The 17238-nt window shown below is 37.5% G+C and overlaps 1 long non-coding RNA gene across 1 annotated transcript; it reads right to left on the reverse strand.

The window, feature by feature from the left end:
* Nucleotides 1-1341: 1341 nt before the first annotated feature.
* LOC149713576 (uncharacterized) lies at nucleotides 1342-2352 on the reverse strand. The gene is made up of 3 exons (XR_016369280.1): nucleotides 1776-2352; nucleotides 1581-1686; nucleotides 1342-1514 (listed from the first exon to the last, which is right to left on the reverse strand). It is a non-coding gene; the product is annotated as an uncharacterized LOC149713576 (long non-coding RNA).
* Nucleotides 2353-17238: the final 14886 nt, after the last annotated feature.

Genomic DNA, 17238 nt, shown 5'->3' on the forward strand with positions numbered 1-17238 from the left:
CATTTACAATTTTATATCCACGAATACCGTGTTTTCTAGAAAGAGTGGAAAACTTAAGGTGCTATTGTCCCATAAGGAGGTTTTTGCTCTCGGCGTTAAAGTCTCCCCTATGGCCAGTTTTGTGGTCAGCCCATGCGAAAACACCTCTTTTATGAAGGTTCAGTCGTTAACTCCGCCATTTTCCACAGAGATAAAACTGACAACATGCATACGCTCTTTTACAATCTCTGTATACCACGAAACTAACAGAACGTAATGGTAGATTCAAAATATAACAAGACTGAACTTAACTATACAGGGTGTTTCTGAAAAGTCCATCACAAATTAAGGGGCGTGTTTATGGGACCAAACTGAGCGGAAAGTACCAAAGACCATGGGGTGTACAACATTTTGTTACGGAGATATGGCCTTCCAAACATTCGCCCCTAAAACAAGGAAATATCCAAAAATGAGGAGTAACACTTAAGACCGACTAACCAGCTTGTTTAAAATTACTAGACAATTTCAATAGCCTTTAATCGAACAATTGATTTCTACCTTTACTAATCAGAAGCGTATAAATGAGTAGAAGTATGCCTACGGTGGTAATGTAAAATTAATCCCAAGTGACATGATGTTTCAAGATCTTCCCAGCACCAAGTAAAATGGTTCTGATTGAAGGGACTTTTATTAGCACAGCGTAAACAACGTTATTTTCAGGAATTAGTCCAAATGTCCACGGGCGGCATTACAAAAACGAGGCAGTCTTTCGAATGATACTTGGACATCCCTGGCTTGTTCCTGTTATCTCAAACCGTAAAAAGCTACGCAAATCTTCATCATCACGGACAACACTCTTGTACGTTAGGTATGACCTTGAGAAAACCTAAAAGGACATCTCGAATGTATTTGAAAAACCCATCTCCAATTAAGGGGCGTGTTGTTTGTTTCCAACTGAGTAAACTCGCCCAGAGAACAATTACAATGCAGAGCCACGTTTCGGCGTTAATGGCCCACAAAGGTGGTCCCAAAAACAAGAACAAACTTTAATTTGTTTCGTTCAGTAAGTGTTTCATGTGTCATAGATAAAACGCCATGATTAATGCACGAAGAAAATGAATTTATTGACAAGTTTTAACATTTAATTGCAACTAGTTACAAAAATTGTTCAAAGTGTTCACCACCCGCGTTAAGGCACACATTAGCACGTCTTACAAATGATTCCCTTACACGTTGAAAAATGCCTGGAGTTTCGCGAATTGTTTGACAGCCGTGAATTATTCGTCGACGTAGCTCTTCAACATCGCGTTAGAATTCACAAAGTACAATTCAGCTTAAACGTGTGGTGTAGTATTGTGGGTGACAATTTAATTGGGCCATATTTCCTAGAGCCCAGGTTAAACGGTGTGGCTTACTTGTAGTTCTTACGGGACGATTTACCAGAACTACTCGAAGACGTACCCTTAGGTTTAATAAACAGAATGTGGTTCATGCACGATGGTGCACCACCACATTTCAGCATCGCGGTCCGAAAACTTGTCAATAACATTTTCTTTGTGCATTAATCATGGCGTTTTATCTATGACACATGAAACACTTACTGAACGAAACAAATTAAAGTTTGTTCTTTTGTTTGGGACCACCTTTGTGGGCCATTAACGCCGAAACGTGGCTCTGCATTGTAATTGTTCTCTGGGCGAGTTTACTCTGTTGGAAACAAACAACACGCCCCTTAATTGGAGATGGGTTTTTCAAATACATTCGAGATGTCCTTTTAGGTTTTCTCAAGGTCATACCTAACGTACAAGAGTGTTGTCCGTGATGATGAAGATTTGCGTAGCTTTTTACGGTTTGAGATAACAGGAACAAGCCAGGGATCTTCCAACATGTCCAAGTATCATTCGAAAGACTGCCTCGTTTTTGTAATGCCGCCCGTGGACATTTGGACTAATTCCTGAAAATAACGTTGTTTACGCTGTGCTAATAAAAGTCCCTTCAATCAGAACCATTTTACTTGGTGCTGGGAAGATCTTGAAACATCATGTCACTTGGGATTAATTTTACATTACCACCGTAGGCATACTTCTACTCATTTATACGCTTCTGATTAGTAAAGGTAGAAATCAATTGTTCGATTAAAGGCTATTGAAATTGTCTAGTAATTTTAAACAAGCTGGTTAGTCGGTCTTAAGTGTTACTCCTCATTTTTGGATATTTCCTTGTTTTAGGGGCGAATGTTTGGAAGGCCATATCTCCGTAACAAAATGTTGTACACCCCATGTTCTTTGGTACTTTCCGCTCAGTTTGGTCCCATAAACACGCCCCTTAATTTGTGATGGACTTTTCAGAAACACCCTGTATATCAATAAAGGTATGTAAACTCGGGTCGGCCCTTAGCTTGTAGTACAGACTGGGAAGATTATGATGCATCACAACTTATTTATATTTGACCTTAAAAGTTTGAGTTCTTAACTATTTGAGGACTGTATTATTTTCCACTGATAATAAAAAGGCAATGCTCACATTTAGTTCTTTATTTTGGAGTTTGCTATTTTTAGACTGCTGTAATATTTGATAAGCTGGTTTCAAATTGACAATTCGATTTTGGATAACAAATATTATTCAAAACAAGCAGCAATTTCGGTGTTCCCATCAGGACATTCTTGACTCGCGCCACGACTGTCACAATGCGCTGAAATTTTATCATATCTTGCAATAAATTTCATTTGACACGGAGCGTGCCACAAGGATTTTATTAATTAAAAGGCAGAGTTACGAGATTCGTCGGAGGTACTTATTTAAAATTATCCATGAATTTTCAGACTAACTTGAATTTTAAAATCATTCGGTGTTATTTCTTGGAGGTTTCACTATGCAGATTGGTCTTATAACTAGTAGAATAATCAATTTAAATAACTTGATTTTTCATTTCACCGTCCCTTTAAGCTTCTTATTACTATTATTTTTGAAGAAGGGGACTTAAGTATATTTTTTAGATCATAAACAAGTTGGGAAAACCAAAATATTACCTCTCCGAGTCAAGAGGTCTACTAGTACTAACTTATTTACCTAGATATGGAATTATTTCTCTTTTTTGAAGTAAAAATTTACGAAATATTGAAGCAGTATTCCAAGCATAGCGAATATACAGTAAAGCAGACGACATTTTACATACAATAAGGATAAATCTTAGACACATGGAAATTAGTCGACGGGGAAAACAACAGGAAATGAAGTCTACGCTTCAGCTGTTTACCCTATATTCTGATAACTACATTCACAACTGGTTTGCAGTGTAAACACTATCGTCTCGTCTCACCTCAACAATATTCTTAGTTTGCCAACATGAGTGTTAACGTTAAATAATACCAAAGCTAAATTGTAGCTAGACGCACTGATAGCTTAGCCCTACTTATCTAATTGCCACCATGATCTTTTCTTCTATTATAAAATCTTAACCTGATTATTTAAGAGTGTATTTAACTTTCGGCTCACTCTGAACCGTTGATGTCTCTTCATTTCAGACACGACAAGTTGGGAAAACCAAATTATTACCTCTCCGTTTCGAGAAGATTATATATACTTAAGTATCCAATGAAAACGTCGACCTTTTAGCCCTCATCCTTTCCCGCGCTTTGCGCTTCCGCATTTCATCCTTACTCTCAACATTATCTTCCTCCATTTTACATACAAAAATCAAATACTCACTAAAAGAAGCGGCAAAAACCTGCTGGCTCTTTACAACCACTTAATTTGACTTAATATCCAATTCCCAACAACAATAATATACCGGCAGTTTAATTGTCAACCTACTAGCATCGAAATTCTCATTAAGAATGGCTCCCGCGGATAAAAAAAGGGCAATTTTCAACTATGTGGGCGTTATCTCATTAGATTTGAAAAATATCATTTGTTTTTTAACAATGCCTAACCGTTTGGATTTTTTTAAAGCAATCTTAGCACCAAAAAATATTTTTTGATACAAAATAAATGTTTTATATTCTTATTAAGAATAAAACAAGAGGATAGAAAAGGTCTGTCCTCTCGTAATTTTTTAAGCTTTCATCATGATTACTCTATACAACAGTAACAAGGAGTATAAACCCATAAGTGGAAGCAGTGTTTATTTTCCGAAACAATCTCGCTTATGTTTATCCTCTCTAGACTTCGCTAAAAACGTATTACTCCTACGTAAAATATTAATAGACAGGCAAGGATTCATACCATTAAAGAAGGAGCGCAATATTATCCATATTTTCATTTCATATACAGAGAAAAGAAATTATTATGTTTATGAGAGGAGCTTCTCATTTTTGTTGTTGTTTTGAAAAATATATCGCAATGCACGGGCCTTGATAGATATAGGAGGCATTGAATGAAATATAACACAATGCACGCGCCTTGATAGATATAGGAGGCAATGAATGAAATATATCACAATGCACGCGCCTTGATAGATATAGGAGGCAATTATTGAAATATATCACAATGCACGGGCCTTCATAGATATAGGCGGCAATTATTGAAATATATCACAATGCACGGGCCTTCATAGATATAGGAGGCAATGATGGAAATATATCGCATGCACGGGCCTTGGTAGATATAGGAGGCAATGATAATCTCTCTCTTTGCACGAGAGGTTTATCTTTAATATTTAAATAAACATAATTATTTTTTATTATTTTACTCTTCAATAATTAACATTAATAATAGTTAAATCGTTTAAAATAAAGTTATACCTATTATCATCTCAAACGTTGCTAATATTGACGTTTAAAGTGAAGGGTACCCCTCTTGCCCGCTTTCTTCAAATTTTGGGGTATATATACGATTCGTTTCCATTATAATAGTAAGGAAAAAGCGCAATTGCGAAAACCTTTGGTGGCGATCCTACCTTAGGGAGGCTAGACGTTTCTCGTAACCCTAGCTGATCGCCGCGTATATCCTAAAACCAAACGATGATAATGGAGTAGAAGACAATGATACAGATTGGTGTCTATGTGGAATAGACGGAACACCAGTGGATGGTGGTGTTAGAAGCCAGTGTAAGTGCAGACTGGTGTCAATGTGGGATTGACAAAGAACAGAAGATGGTGGTGTAAGAAGCCAGTATGTACAGACTGGTGTCCAAGTCGAATGGACGAAGACCAGAAGATGGTGGTGATTAGAAGCCAGTAAGAACAGACTGGTGTCCGTGTGGGATGGACAAAGACCAGAAGATGGTGGTGTGAGAACTTAAGTAGAGAAGCCATTTCCGTGACTGTGAAAGCAGTTCGGAAATGGCGAACACTTTGCTCCGATACGCAGACTGCGAACGCGGTCATGTGGGTGTAATAACGAACAGATAGACAGACAGACAGACACGGCCGTTACAGAACATCTCCTGGACTACGTCACACGGAGAGGTAAAAATCAAAACCCAAAGTTTACTTCACCTCAGGCCTCAATTATTTACTCTTTATTTCACTAAACCTATTGCGGGTAATACCAGAAGCCGATTAGGCTTTACACATGAAGTACGTAACAAGCGCCTGGGGGAGCTACACGATATTCTCTAAGCTCCTAGGAAAGAACCTCCCCTTACGCGGAGGGAAACAGTTCAGTAACGCGGCTCCTTCGGATCCATCCGATCCTTCCGCCTAAAGAACCGATTTACCAAGTACCTAAATTCTAGAACTACTATAAAGACTGAGTAGGGTGTCCAAAATATTCTTTAGATAAAACTATTCACAATACCGAAGATTATTTGGGAGTAAGGCGTTAAAATGTTATCAATCTGGGTAGCTTTTGCTTGGACTATTTAAAACGTCGTGCATCTGTTTTTTAACGAGGTATTTTTCTGTTCTCGCCGTTACGGCCAGCCAGGCCGCCGGCGGCTCGAGATGCGCCGCTCGGCTTCAGCCGCTGATATCTAGCCAAGGCTTAGTGTAGTTTTCGCAGAGCTATATTTATGTTGAAATTTAAAGAAAATCTTATAATATTTAGTTGAAGACTTAGTAAATGTCTCAAAAAATTTCGAAACTTGAGCTTTAAAACGTTGAATTTCTTTATAACGCCTACCGAACGATACCGCAAATTCGCCTTCCGAGCTTCCCGGTTATCTCGACTTCGAGGTCGAGTCGAGGTCCCATCCCATGCAAAAAAATAGTAATAGCCGTTGCCGATTGGTCTGGCATTAAAGAGGTCTATGGTTAGGGGGCTCATGATTGGTCAAAAGGTTTTTTGTTCGTCTGCTTAGTTTTTACTTCGGGAATATCTTGAAATCCATGGCCAAAGCTATGGAAAAGTGGGACTTACATACTTTATGTTTGAAGCATAATCCGCTTTTTGGTAATACTAGATATACCCGCCGGAGTCTAGGTCTTAGCTTTCATCATGAAATCATTAAACCAAGGATTATTCTATTTACAGATGTAGCTTAAGTAATATATAAAAAGCCATTTCAAATAACAATATTAAAAAAAATCTTTGGAATATCAAAATGAAACAGAGCTTTAAAGCTACAAAAGTACTAAATGCATCATAATTACGAAACATATTTCCACATATTCACTTTATATTATGGATAAATGGAATATTAAGGTTCTGTAGGACTTCTTTACACATCAAAACAAAACCAACTTCTAACGCAGCGCACTAGTGTAACAATGGACGGACACACACAGACAAAAACATAGACTGCTTTTTAACTCCTTCCGTGTTAATTTTGAATTGAGAAACAAGATTATCTTAAATATTAAAATAAAAATAATTAATATTTTCTTCGTTAGTTGTTCGCCTTATTGAGCGTTACATCGTTTAGATAAAGAACAGTTAAACATTCTTGAGAGGCTTGACTAATAATGACGTTTGAAATGAAGCATACGCCTGTTGCGTCGCCTTACTCAAATAGGTAGTATATAAAGGATTCGAATCGTAGATAAGACAATCCGCAATTGCGTGAACCTTTGGTGGAAGCCCCACCATTGGGAGGTTAGACGTTTCTCGTAACCCTAGCCGATCGCCGCGTATGTCTTAACCTTAACGATGATGGTGAAGTGAGAAGCCAGTGTGTACAGACTAGTGTCCATGTGGGATGGACAAAGAGCAGATGACTGTGGTGATTAGAAGCCAGTGTTTACAGACTGGTGTCCATGTGGGATGGACAAAGAGCAGATGACTGTGGTGATTAGAAGCCAGTGTTTACAGACTGGTGTCCATGTGGGATGGACAAAGACTAGAAGATGGTGGTGTGTAGAAGCCAGTGTGTGCAGACTGGTGTCCATGTGGGATGGACAAAGACCAGAAGATGGTGGTGTGTAGAAGCCAGTGTGTGCAGACTGGTGTGCATGTGGGATGGACAAAGACCAGAAGATGGTGGTGTGTAGAAGCCAGTGGGTAAAGACTGGTGTCCATATGAGATGGACAAATAGCCAGAGGATAGTGGTGTTAGACAGGCAATGGATAATAGACATTGTAAGTGGAATACAATTTTCCAAATTTCCGGAAACTGTAAATGCGGTCCGGAATTTGGGAAAACCTTTGCTCCGATTTAAAAACTGCGAACGCGGTCCCCTGGGGTGTAGTCAATAACAACAGACAGACACACACACAGACACGTCGAAATTAGAACTTCTCCGTGCCATACGTCACTCGGAGAGGTAAAAACTACCCATAAACCAATTTTCATCTTATGTTCAAATATTGTACCGAAATATGTCAGGCCCTATTGTAGCCCAACTGTCCTGTAATAGACCTATATTATTATTACCTATTGCTTTTCGACTCGCCATTTGAAAGGATGGCGACTTGTGCTACCCCAAAGGCTAGTCTAAAGGATATGTCTAACCACTATATTAATATTAATGAAATTGGTTGAAGGTACTTCATTTTGATGACTTATCTTCAACAAGAGATGTGCGGGTTTCGCGCTCTCTTTCTCCACCGACCATAAAAGTTGTTTACGAATATATTAGAAAAAATACATTGCAACCGCTTAATAATGGAGCTTTCCCCAATGCGTAGACTAACTACGAATTATTGTCGACAACACTTAATTTAAGAGAGACAGGACATTTCAGAATGGACCATTGTTCTATTGGGTTTGCGTCCTGATATCTGTTAGGCTTGGATTGAATCTCGTCTTGAAGGCACGATTTCATTTTGTATAAAATGTCTGTAAATATGAATTCTAATTAAGTTCTAAAGTTGAACTTGACTGTTGGAACGTGTCTGCATTGTGAGTCTTCTCTACTTTGAATCTCCACGGTAGACACTCAATAAAACCCTTTTAATAGTCTGCGCTAATTAAGTGCAAGGAGTCTCTCATTTACTACTCTAATTAGATTTTACCACATACTTTGCCTTCTATACATCTGAATAATTGTATAAATTATTTTTTAAATAAATGAATACCTGATTTAATTGGTATATTTAAAAAAATGATATTATACCTATTCACTACATTTCTGGATAAAAGAAACCTTGAAGGGAGAATTATTTCGTCAGATAAACCTTTTATAAAGCGATGTACTTTTAAAGTTCTTATCGATTCAAAATAGTTGTCTTATTGTGAATATTATCATTAAAGGGTATGGGAATTTACAATTTCATTTCATATTTCAGCACGAAAGTGGTATTATATTACACTTTCAAGTCTCTACTTTCAAAATATAAAGTTTTTAATATAATTGAACCAAAGTTTATATTTTTAAAATCCATTGGAAAATCACGAAAACTCAGTTTCGATATATAAATCATTTTGTCTTGTCAGCTTGTTCGGTTGGTTTATGACATCACACGGGGAAACCTATACGCGCGAGCGCGAGCTATACCCGTCTCGTGATCTGTCTATGCTTTGATAGCGGAGAGAGTGGCACCATCTCGCGTGTGTGACGTCAAAAACAAGAAAACGTTGTAGCCTTTCTTAAAAACTTTAAAAAGTGGATTTTAAATAATTTCATATGAAGCATTTTCAAATGCAATATTGCCAAATAACTAGAAATCGGAGAATTAAAAGCTTGATATTTTTGAATTCACAGTAATTAATTCTATCTTTTGCTATATAAATCAGAGGTTTTTCAAACGAAGCTTCTCATACCCTTTAAAATGGCCTTAACCAGTTTCCAAGATTCCAAGAAAACTTTGTCTAATTTACTTCTTTTGGTCCGGGTTATCACCGAACTCGTCTACTCCTATTTTTAGCTAGGTTTTTTACTTCATGTTTCTGTGGATAGTTGATATTTTTCTCGATGGTGGCGCTGAAGCTCGAACAATCAGTTACTTGTAAAGGAGAACTTGTAGATAACGAAACTGTCGCCGAAATTGAGGTATTCCATATAAATATTTGTAACTCTATGGATAAAATTTTAACAAGTGACCACCCACCCGTGCTTTTCCCACGCAAAAGCGTAACTAATAGATGAAGGGACAAGCAAAATGTTGGAATACATCGTCATCTGGGAAAAGGGCTTTACTTTTCTATAGCTAATTAGTGTACTAATGTTTTCTTTGTATTTTTATAAAATTTTGTCTTGGAAGAACGCTGAATGGAAGACGAGATGCAAAATTGTGCTAAATAAATTACACGCCAGAGAAAGCAGTCAACCGAAATATAACTTTGATTTGGGAAAGTGCTTTGGGCCATCAAAACTTTCCAAATAAATGATAAGAGTTTGGACGAGCATTTCGCACGCGTCTCCATTCAAAATACTCCAAATTATCCGCCCAAGGTGTTCGCCCACAAACAAGCTCTCCTCTTGCTATTCACTATTAGAGAGGTTAAGAAGTTGAATTATAAACGCGTACACTATTGTAAAACACACTATAAATAGCTAAGATACCAGGCGTGGCTATAGTGTTTTAAGTCATTGGAAACGGAGAAGAGTTTCCTGTTTACCGTGTAATTTTTGCCAGGTGTGGTAACACATCTAGCTTTGCGATCATGTCTTGTTCGTTCCACTGTTTGTGTGTGTTTGTTGGTTGGTGGACAACATAATAAAACCTCATACTAACTAATTTAAAGATTGGAAAGGAGCGCGAGGATATACTTAACAATTTCAGTGAAAAACTATTTACCATTAACTATAAAAATTCTAAATTTTGTCCCCCCCCCTTAAGAAGGTATTTTACCCCTTGGTTCCAAGCGCCGTCAACTGATTTACAGTCAAATGGGGTAATTCAATCCGCTGCCTATCTTATTCCTTTGCCTAAGGTTTTGGAACGTATGCTCACTTTGCTGGCTTATATTTTAATTAACTATGAAAACGGAATAAAAATATTAAACTAGTTTCAAAACACGCTGAATTGCGATATACTCTCTTCTTAAAAAACTTATGTAATACTTTTTCTATAGCATGTACGAACAACCAGCCTAGCTATTGCGCTCATAATTTTTAACAAGATTGATTTAGTTTTGTAAGTCAGTAAATATAATTACTAAAATGTACTCCAACCGTTTCGCCATCTCGTATATTACTTAAGCGTGCTATAACATATTAACTACACTATGTTAGCGCCTACGACACTAAAATTCTCTCTCGCCATCCCCAACCCCACGTAGTTAATAAGAAAATCTTTATTTACGTGACTTATTAATATCCTTCTGAAGAAAATAGCCAACTCAGCTTAAGCGACATTCACAGAAAGTGTTAGTTATGATATTTTTGTTTCTTGGATATTATCGTAGATTTTGTAGCTCGCAAACCTGGTTGGAAAAGGTACTCATGCTTGTATTCTTACTCGAAATTCTACCCCTATTATACCTCGAGCGGCAGTAAATGTTCTTTTTTTTTGGCTCAGATGCAATGATTACGAATCACATGATTGTCTCCAGCGCTCTCTTTACTGCATTCCTCACTTTCTGTTATATCCATTTTCGTTCACTTATATTTCGTACAATTATCAGAATGTCGAAGAAGAGGATAGGAATGCGCTAACTCTTTACGCTTATTGTTTATATAACAGGAATTAAAACTTTGGTTATTAAGACGAAACAGGCAATCCCCGTAATACGAAGTTCAATTGCATTTTAAATTCAGATTTTAATTATTTACCGACTCGAGGTATTCTTGAATTAAGAACACACTGGCTGGCTGGCAACTATTATTGGAAGCAATTCATTTAAGGTCGGGCGCTTCATCATTACTAATGCATATCGGATTAAAGTTTCTGCGGAGTTCCCATTGAGGCCTGGTTAACGCGGCCATCACCACCACTATTGACTGTAGACTATAGAGAGAGAGAGAGACACTAGCAAGCTATCGCTTTACACCGTACACGGAAGCTTGAACAGTATCGAGCGTTTAATGGAGCGGTTAAAACACGTAAGAGTTACGAACTTACGATGTTTACCGAAGAAAGGCAATAATTGTTTCCCGATGATACTACAGATAAGACAAAATGGTTTGATAATTCTTACATAACAAGGAAACCTTCTTCTTACCGATTCAAAGCACCGCTAATTAACTTTAGATAGCTGGCAGCTGACTTTCCATATTAAAAAAAAACCGCTTAACCTCAAGACAATTTGAATAAATGACCTCAAAACGTCAAGCTAATATGTTATGTCTTAAGGTTATATAAAACTCTAAGCACGGTGATGTTACATCAAAGTCTTTATCTAAGCTCAGTCACCCTGAACTTGAAACAAAGTTGTTTGACTTAAGCATTCTCGAAATGATACTGAGTTTACATCAAAGGGTGCCAAAGATTATTCCATTTCAAAATTTAATGGCTTCTTCAGGTTATACCTGAGCGTCTATGGTCATTTTTACAATTTAAAAATTGTAGAAAGGTTAAATTGTTGATTTTTAAAATGATTAGTACTATGTTACTTCATTTTATAAGTGCAACAGAAAAATATATTAATTAAAATAAAATTTGACGACTTTTGCGGCCTCTCCCAGACCAATTTAATTGCCACTTTTGTTCGAAGAATGGTCAGATTGTTGTGCGGTTAAAAGGACAAATACCTTAACATATATTAGTTCAAGTTAGAATTCAATTAAAATTACCCTACGAATATGATATTCCCTGACTTATGTGACAACTTTAAAACTCCCTCACTTTTACATCAACTTTAAACGGAATATGAGAAGCTTCGTTTAAAAAAACCTCTGATTTATTTAACCAAAGATTATATAAATTAATTTCTGCGAACTCAAAAATATCAAGATTTTAATTCTCCCATTTCTGCTTATTTGGCAAAATGCATTTGAAAATGCTTCATATGAAATTATCGGAAATTATTTGAAATCCACTGTATATGAAAGGCTAAAACGTTTCCCGTAGGCTAACGTTACAAATATATTTTTCACGTGAGATGGTGCCACTCTCTCTGCTATCAGACCCAGACTGGAGAGAAGATCGAGACGCGTATAGGATTCCCGCCCTTTCTCCCCCCTCACGTCATAGTGATGTCATCAAACGGGCGAACAAGCTCGATAAGGCAAATTATTGATATGTGAAAACTGACTTTTCGTGATTTTTCAATGGATTTTAAAAATAGAAACTTTGGTTCATTTATATTAAAAACTTGATATTTTGAATGTAGAGACTTGAAAGTGTAACATAATACCACTTTCGTTGGTAAAATATGATCTGAAATTGTAAATTCGCATTCCCTTTAAGATATCTAGACTATCTCGGTTTCAGGGGTATTCCAGAGCAACACTAGTAAACATAACCAAAAGCACGTGGTGCCCAAAACAAAAAGATATCCCCCATCCTAAGCATAAACTCCTTTCAACGAAACCGAAACCCAAGATCACAACACCAGTAAAAGCAAAGATAAAAACTCACCATCCACGCTGCACAACATCTGTCCGACGAAGAGAACAACAGTAATGACGAACCACCACGATGTCACTACCTGCAAGACTGACATCTTGTCTGTCATCGCGTCTTACATAATCTTCCTAGCCGGTCTCGCCGAACAACGACACGTTTGAATCCATTGCTGAATACGATTGAAGAGCTCGATCGTCGCGTGACACGCAGCTCCGTAAGTTCTTGAAACGTCATTGACGTTAATACCCGCAAACACCAATGGAATAAAGAGACTTCAGTTTACAACGAGACAAAAGCGGGACTGGTGTTTCGGGGTCGTCCTCAATCGAAGCAATCCCGGAGCGTAGTACCGGTGACCGTCTGCTAAGAGTCACGTTGTAAGACTATTACATCTTAAGCCCCGAATACCGGAATGGATGGTTTCGGATCGAAGCTGAAGTGCGCCGGCAACCAGTCACCGTACGCTACCTCTCTCTCCGAGTCCAATTCCCAACTACACACTGCTCCTACCAGCACACCCTGTCACCCTCTCACCCAACTGACCAACTTCGTTAAAAAGAGATGGTTTAGATCAATATGTTTTTAGGTAATGCCTTTTTTTTAATTTTGACGGTGCATGTTCATTAATAAACAAGTTGGGAAAACCAAAATATTACCTCTCCGAGTCAAGACGACTACTTACAAACTTATTTACCCAGATATGGAAATGTTTCTTAAGTTAAAATTTATGAAATATTAAAGCAGTATACAAAGCATAGCAAATTTACTGTAAATCAGACGACATTTTACATCCAATAATGATATACTTGTACACATTAAAATCATCCGATGGGGGAAAAACGGGTCATCGGCGTTTTATAAATGACGCTAGCCTAATAAAGCGTGCAAGGTACCAAGGCTTAACAAAAATTGTAGGATAACATATTTATAGAGATAGATAACAACTTTTATAATTAAAATTAGAAACTAACATATCTCTTAAAATTCTCGCGTGATCAACTGGTTTCACGCCAATTAAATAGCTATAGTCCCATAGAGCTATTTGTATTAATTCCTCCATAGTTTTTTCGCCAAGCTGAGAACTACGCGTTTTACGTCACGTTATCCAAAAAGCCGACTATTTTCTTTGAAGACCGCGCTAGCTCAGCGCTAAGCACCGTAACGTCAAAATTCAAAAACAAAATCCCTGGGCCGCGTTCAGCAACGCTGGGCTCTGCTGAACGCGGCCCAGATTTCCACCATGATAATAAAATTTAAGCCTAATTATTTAAAAGTGTATTTAACTTTCGGCTCACTCTGAACCGTTAATGTCTCTGCATACAGAAACGAAAACCAAACCCAAACGTTTACTTTTTGGTTCACTAGGCCTATTGACAAATAAGAAGTCATTTGACCAACATAGCAGCATTGTGCTTGTATTCACTGTGATTTTAGAAAGGATTATGCTATAAACAGATGTAGTATAGCTTAAGTAATATATAAACATCCATTTTAAATAATAATATTAAAAAAAATCTTTGGAATATCAAAATGAAATAGAGCTTTAAAGCTACAAAAGTACTAAATGCATCATAATTACGAAAAATATTTCCACATATTCACTTTATATTAAGGATAAAGGGAATATTATGGTTTCTTTACACATCAAAAAAAAGAACTTCTAACGCAGCGCACTACTGTAACAACGGACGGACACATACAGACAAAAACATAGACTGCTTTTAACTCTTTCCGTATTAATTTTGAATTGAGAAACAAGATTATCTTAAACATTAAAATAAATATAATTAATATTTAATATTTTCTTCGTTAGTTATTCGCCTTATTGAACGTTACATCGTTTTGAAAAAGAACAATTAAACATTCTTGAGAGACTTGACTAATATTGGCGTTTGAAATGAAGCATACGCCGGTTGCTTCGCCTTCATCAAATAGGTAGTATATAATGGTGTCGAATCGCAGCTATGGATAAGAACAGCGCAATTGCGTGAACCTTTGGTGGAAGCCCCACCATTGGGAGGCCGGACGTTTCTCGTAACCCTGGCCGATCGCCGCGTATGTCTTAACCTTAAGGAGTAGAAGCCAGGTGTACAGACTGGTGTCCATGTGGGATGGACAAAAACAAAGACCAGAAGATGGTGGTGTTAGAAGCCAGGTGTACAGACTGGTCTCCATGTGGGATGGACAAAAACAAAGACCAGAAGATGGTGGTGTTAGAAGCCAGGTGTACAGACTGGTGTCCATGTGGGATGGACAAAAACAAAGACCAGAAGATGGTGGTGTTAGATGCCAGGTGTACAAACTGGTGTCCATGTGGGATGGACAAAAACAAAGACCGGAAAATGATGGTGATAGAAGCCAGTAAGTGCAGACTGGTGTCTATGTGGAATGGACAAAGACCACAAAATGTTGGTGTTTGAAGCCAATAAGTACAGATTGGTATTCATGTAGAATAGACAATTGACTAGTCAGATGAAGTAATAGTGGCCAGTTGATTTGTGGATAGATTCAAGTTTTGAAATTTCCGGGAACTGTGAATACGGTCCGGAAATAGCGAACACATTTGCTTCAATTCGGAAACTGCGAACACGGTCCCCTGGGGTGTAAGTCAATAACAACAGACAGACAGACAGACACACACACAGACACGTCGAAATTAGAACCTCTCCGTGACATACGTCACTCGGAGAGGTAAAAAATCACATCGTTGTGAATTAATCAAAAATGTCTTGATTAGAATCAAGACCTAACAAGTTGGGAAAACCAAAATATTACCTCTCCGTGTCAAGAAGATTATATAAACTTAAAGTATCCAATGAAAACGTTATTATGTTTCTGAGTTGGGGTTTCCCATTTTTGTTGTTGTTTTGAAAAATATATCGCAATGCACGGGCCTTGATAGATATAGGAGGCAATGAATGAAATATATCACAATGCACGGGCCTTGATAGATATAAGAGGCAATGAAGGAAATATATCGCATGCACGGGCCTTGGTAGATATAGGAGGCAATGATAATCTCTCTCTTTGCACCAGAGGTTTATCTTTAATATTTAAATAAATATAATTATTTTTAATTATTTTAATCTTCAATAATTAACATTAATAATAGTTAAATCGTTTAAAATAAAGTTATACCTATTATCTTCTCAAACTTTGCTAATATTGACGTTTAAAGTTAAGGGTACCCCTCTTGCCCGCTTTTTTCAAATTTGGGGTATATATACGATTCGTTTCCATTATAATAGTAAGGAAAAAGCGCAATTGCGAAAACCTTTGGTGGCGATCCCACCTTAGGGAGGCTAGACGTTTCTCGTAACCCTAGCTGATCGCCGCGTATATCCTAAAACCAAACGATGATAATGGAGTAGAAGCCAATGATACAGATTGGTGTCTATGTGGAATAGACGGAAGACCAGTGGATGGTGGTGTTAGAAGCCAGTGTAAGTGCAGACTGGTGTCAATGTGGGATTGACAAAGAGCAGAAGATGGTGGTGATTAGAAGCCAGTAAGAACAGACTGGTGTCCGTGTGGGATGGACAAAGACCAGAAGATGGTGGTGTGAGAACTCAAGTAGAGGAGCCATTTCCGTGACTGTGAAAGCAGTTCGGAAATGGCGAACACGTTTGCTCCGATACGCAAACTGCGAACGCGGTCACGTGGGTGTAACAACGGACAGACAGACAGACACACAGACAGACACACACACAGACACGGCCGTTACAGAACCTCTCCTGGACTACGTCACACGGAGAGGTAAAAAGTATCGATAAGACTGAGGTTATCACTTGTCTGAAGGATCAGATATTAATTTTTCTTTTTAATTGAAACATAAATGCATGCTTAAGAAAAAACAGCGTTCCATTACCGTTTCCCGTTGAAATAAATTATTTTACTGGTAATCAATTTCAAAAATTTACTTATCTCGGCTTTTCGACCACAATTCCATTCCCCGAAAACATTTTATCATTACATTAATTACTTTAGGAAGAGTACGTGTATGGTTTTGCGTTGTAAAAGGTTCCTAAAGACGTTACATCCCCATTCGTGACCGGCACGCTTCGCAGTGGAACATTTTAATTATTCTAAAACCAATGGCACCAAATTCAATAGGGACAGTTAGATTTTTACTCGCGGTTTTGCAAAATGATGTAATATCAAGTGTACTTTAGTCAACCGTCGTATTGTTCTTTCTCATAGTTCAGGGCATGATCAGTGTTACTGCCCAATTTCTCTCTCTAGTTTCTAACAATGGTTAGAGACTATTTGATATGGAACGGCACAACGTTATAGACATTTGTAAATTCTAAGTAGCACAAAAGGAAAAAGAATCCATTTTTTTATATTTTGGTTTGAAATAAATAAACTCATGATAGTAGTTATAACGAACAGAAAGTCAAGGGAATAGCACCGGTAATGAGCTGCAAAAAAAGAGGAAAATTTTCTTCAAGTTAGCAGAGGGACATGGTAGTGAAAATAGTAATTTAG

The sequence above is a fragment of the Phalangium opilio genome, unplaced genomic scaffold (genome assembly GCF_054372755.1).
Source record: "Phalangium opilio isolate 3A_F unplaced genomic scaffold, DU_Popi_V2 ptg000009l_1, whole genome shotgun sequence".
NCBI classification, from domain to species: Eukaryota; Metazoa; Arthropoda; class Arachnida; order Opiliones; family Phalangiidae; genus Phalangium; species Phalangium opilio.